Below are 5,201 nucleotides of genomic sequence, written 5' to 3'. Positions count from 1 at the left end.
CCACCAGTATGACTAATTATTGTCAATCCTTTATTATTCGCACACTATAAATCTAACACACCCAATATAAATTTTTTGTAGCTGTGTTGCTTACATCATACCAATGTTTTTACCCTTGCTATGATCTTTAATTGTAACAGTAGCAAACCCACAGGAGTAGTCAGGTGTTAATTTGCACTTTAACATTCAAAGTCTTGCAGTACCAGTTGGCATACTTAATGTGGTGTACTGAAAAGTAGCAAAATAAACTAGTAGACAATGCTCTTACTGTAAACACTTTAACCACTTTAATTAATTTTTTTGCAACATGTAAAAAGTGCAATAAAAAAACTACAAATAAAATAAATAATATAATAAATAATAAAATATAAAGCAGTAGACTGCATCATTTGTTTTTGAATAAGTAAGCCAATCAACTACATTTTTTAAAATAAATAATATAATAAATAAAATATAAAGCTAAATACCAAAGAATTACAAATTAGTTTTTTAGGGAATGTGAAGTTTTTTTATAGGAAATGACAAACTACTTCAAGATCAACTCAACTTTACATTCCACCTTTCAGATTCCACTTTCTTAGAATTTGTGGATAGATAAGCACTCAGCTGATATCACTATAAGAGCTGATGATCCATTTTGTTAGGCTGGAAGTAGCTGTGCAAGTAGATGTGTCTTTCTTCCCAATGGAAGATCAGAACTAGTTTTTGATCAGTTTGAAATTTAATTAAAAATTATATTTAGAAATATTAATCACAGGATATTGCACAGTAAACTAAGCAAACACACAGTGCTACTAACTCACAGATCTCCTCCACTGAGGTTGAAAGAGAGCTCAGAAGGAACAGTCATCTTTGGATGGGGGAGTGCTGGAAGAGTGCTCCATCACCTGCAGAGGATGTACCTTATTAAAGATAAAAATAATAATGAGTATTATTATAAAAATATAATAATATAAAATTAATGTAGCCATGTTAGATTCCATACTAAAAGGTGATGCTGTCTGTGAAAAACAAACAAATGAACAACAAAAAAGGTATAAACAAATTGATCTAGGATTGTTTTAAACTCACATGGAATATCATCATCAGCTGTAGCACTGGTACTTGAGGCAGATGGCATTGGTTGTGCCCCACCTCCAAAATCTTTCAACAGTGCTCCTAAAAAGTTTCATAAGAGTATAGTTGAATGAACAGAATGTTATTTTAACAGAAAAGCTATTTCAACAACAATAACAACAGTTATTTTAACATCAACCTATATGACACAGCACCGCAGCAAGCCATCTGTACACCTAAAACATTAAGACATAATGAAATAAAAACGTAGGCCAATTGTAAGTAATGTTAAACTGTTATCAGTACCAAAGTTATAAAACAGAAGCTTATTTTTTATTATTAGCACCAAGTTTATGAATCAGAAGCTTATTTTTATTACAAAAATATAATCTAGGAAAGTTATTTTTACACAGAATGCAAATACCTGAATCTTAATCCAGCTAATATGTTGTATTATAATATATTAATATTGCAAATCTTAAATTTGCGGATGTTAAATAAAACATTAACTTCCTTGTTTGCTTAATTAACTAACCAGCTAACGTTAGCTTGCAATTTAGCCTCGTTTAGTTTATACTCATTTTTTTAACTTACCTTTATCTTGCTGTTTTTTCTCTTCCTCTGATTTTTTCCGTTTTCTTTTTTCTGCACCAGAAAGATATGTCCTTTTCTGTGACATTGTTAATCGTTTTGCTGCAGTGACGCTGCTTCTTCAATTAATTTAAATTACCTCAGTCAGGCATCCCTTAGGAAAAAGAAGTTTATTCAAGTGTGCTGTTAGTATACTTCTTTTAAACTAAAAATATGAAAAGTATACTTTCAGTCTACTTCTTATGTACTTCTCAGAAATATACTTAAAATTACATTTAAGTATACTTGACTTATACTTAGAAAAAGTCTACATATATTTATGCTATACTTGTGCTCTGAGAATCTGTGATTTCATTGTTATACATGAGAGATGCTATTACACATCTTCTGTACAAAATTTCCAAAACACAAGTGAAAAAGAAACCAAAACAGATGCTTCCACACTGCAAAAAAATGCAAATACATATTTTCCATTTTACGAAACATTTTGAGTCTCAATACTAAAAAATGCTATTTTCTTGAAACTAAAAACCCTTGTCAGACCAACAACATTATGCAAATATTGTCCTAACTAGTCAAATACAGTGGTCTGAGCAAAGAATTTCATATTGTTGAAATTTTAAGGCTTCGTAAGTTCCCAGCATGCATTGCAGCATGAATAAATTATCCAGTTACTGTTAGGATTATTGTTTTGCTGTTTGCTGACTTCATTTAAACTTTTTTGTTGTTGTTGTTTTGTCATTATTGTTAGTTATTTGTTGTACTGTGACAAAGATCTAATCTTTTTACTATTTGCCAATTGCCACTGTTCTTGAGGGTTGTGTATCTAGTTTTGATGCCTAGATACTTTCAACCACTTATATCTACTGACTGGATATCTTAATCTTATAAAATGTTTTACAAACAAAGACAATGTTGTCTACATATTAGATTAAGTTATTCATAATGTTTTGTATGTTCAGATATTCATATAACAAAATATATACAAATTAATACCTAAATAGGGACATAGTAGTATACTTAAAGTATGATATAAAGTTTGTTTTTTGAAGAAAACTTAGTTGTTATAGTGGCAGTACAAAACTACTAATCTAGTAGTTTACTAAGACTATACTTCAAAGTGTACTAAAATGCATAAAAAAGTATTTAATTAGTAAACTATCAGTATTCCTATTAGTTCACTTTTAGTATACTTGCAGTACAAACTGAAAACATAGGTGTAAACTAGTTGTGTACTCAAAGTTTACTACTGTTATACTTAAAGTATACTTAAAAGTATACTTTTATATACAGAAGAAAGTGGGCCAATTTAGTCCCAAGGAGTATTAAAGTAGTACACTGAAAAGTATACTACTAGTATCTGATATTTGTATACTTACTACATAAAGTATACTTAAATATATACTTGAACTTTACTTAAGTATACTTAATAAAATAAACTTATAGTATACTTATTTTTTGGTAAGGGATCGTATGGCTGTCATACTCCAACTGTGCATGCATCCTGCAGGAGCCAGTTAAAATAATATTGCGTTGTTTTGTTTAGTTTTAATTGAATAATGGATTTCATTACCAATATGATACCCATTGAAATATTATACATATATAAAAAAGAAAAAAAAAAAAAAAACGATGTAATTTCGTGTACTCTGGGGGCCCCCTGGTGGCCATGGGGCCGCTCATGAAAAGAGCCTATTTTTCACATTCCTTACTATAGCGGATTTTCCTAGCGGTTTACTGACAAAAGCTTTGCTGTGAACAAATTCACAGATCAAGCTGGTTAATATGACACTGGTTTCAGTCTGCTAAGTTTCCAACTTTCAGAGCTACACGCATTATAAAATTAAGAGTCGCATCGAAAAAAAAAACTGATTTCGACCAAAAGGCACAACATCACGTTGTGATGTCTCACAAATCATGGAGAACGACTTTCGGGATTATTTGCGTGTTTATGACAGCGCGCTGTGTATCTATAGCCAAAACATTTCCGAATATCAAACCGCAAACTATCTTTACTGCGGTGCCTTACCCCGATTTTTAAAGAAAACGTATTCAGACAGTGCGTTGATCCATGGGAATCCATTTCCTTAAAGAAGCCCTTCCACTTTTACCAGCATGTTGTCCAACAAATTAAATAATTGCTGCGTTACTTAATAAATACGATTATTTTGTCCTAGGATTTTAGTAATTAGGGTATTTTAACCTGCTAAACATATCAGTTTGTTCGGATTCGAGTCTTACCTGAACTAGAAGCCATTAGCCTATATGTTTGGAACCAAATCGAAAGCGAAAGTTAAACCGCTTTTCCACTATCGGGCCGAACGGTTCTTAGAACGGTCAGGTACGGTTCCAGTTGTGTTTCCACCTGAGCCTGGTAGGCACGGCACGATTACGAACCGTTCTCGGCCCGGAATTCTCGGCACGGTTAGACAACCGTGCCAAACCGTGCTGATAGAATGTGTGTGCTAAGGGAAAGCGCGCTGTATGATCAAACAGCCAAGTAAACAGCTGTTACGCTGCGTTCATAGCTCATGCATTAATACCGTCAATAAATGTGTTCGTTTTTAGAAAGGTTTTACCTTCTGTGCCCGTCTCCACCTGTTTATTTTATTTTTTGCGTTGTCTATAGTTGTGTCCTTTTTTTCTGTTATTTAACGAAGTCCCAAAAACAGAAATATCTGATCATCGTCCATATCTCTGTTTATATTACAATAGCATTACCAAGGCAACGACTAACGGATTTGTATTTACATTCCAAAGAGTTCCGTTATCAGCACCATAGTGGAAAATGAAACCGTATCCGTGCTGACTGGCCCGGATCGGCACGGAACGGAACGGTTAAGCGAAGAGAACGGTTCGGCCCGATAGTGGAAAAGCGGCTTAATTAGGTAGAGAGGTTGGGTAGAAGAACATACGTGTCGTGTGGTTGTGCTCTCTAATCTCCGCCCTCAAAATTACGTGTATTTGCAAAGGTTTTTTTTTTTAGTATTTCAACCTTCTCTTATTTAGTGATGTAAAACTTTCGTCATGTTTAAACGTTCATTCACGCAATCGGTAAAATATTGTTTTCTTAAATTATATTTTATCTGATCGCACAGATCACGAACTACTAACTTATATTTATTACTGTCATCTAGTTTTAAAACACCTGTTTCTCATACCGGCACGTTATGATAAGAGATAGACCTGTTTAAAAGCGTTGTGTTACTAGTTAAACAATGATTTCTAATCACCACACTACAGCTATTTTGAAGCTAAAATGGAAAGCAAACACATTCAAACGAACGTTAGCCTGCTGCATATTTTTAAAAGTCTAATTAGACAGTTCATCTTTGTCAGAAGCAGACGCATACATTTTCTACACGTCTGATAAATTTACGTTGAAGGCCACTGGAGACATTAAAACTAACTACTGATAGAAAGAGACAAAAGCTGAGATTAATTGTTTATTGTTGAAAAGTTTTGGTGCCATCTAGTGGTACAGCTGATTACAATGTCAGTGTGTTTCAATTAATCAGTATTGTAGTTTTTTTTTTTTTTTTTTTTTTTTTTTT

The 5,201-nt window shown here is 32.9% G+C and overlaps 1 long non-coding RNA gene across 1 annotated transcript; it reads right to left on the bottom strand.

Moving 5' to 3' along the window:
* Positions 1-883: 883 nt before the first annotated feature.
* On the bottom strand, positions 884-4,541 carry LOC127160065 (uncharacterized). Its single transcript, XR_007826642.1, has 4 exons — positions 3,889-4,541; positions 1,651-1,801; positions 1,072-1,158; positions 884-902 (listed from the first exon to the last, which is right to left on the bottom strand). It is a non-coding gene; the product is annotated as an uncharacterized LOC127160065 (long non-coding RNA).
* Between the last annotated feature and the right edge of the window lie 660 nt (positions 4,542-5,201).

The sequence above is a fragment of the Labeo rohita genome, unplaced genomic scaffold (assembly GCF_022985175.1).
Source record: "Labeo rohita strain BAU-BD-2019 unplaced genomic scaffold, IGBB_LRoh.1.0 scaffold_285, whole genome shotgun sequence".
Classification (NCBI taxonomy): Eukaryota; Metazoa; Chordata; class Actinopteri; order Cypriniformes; family Cyprinidae; genus Labeo; species Labeo rohita.
Note: the sequence above shows the minus strand (reverse complement) of the source record. Positions and strands in the feature narration are given on the sequence as shown.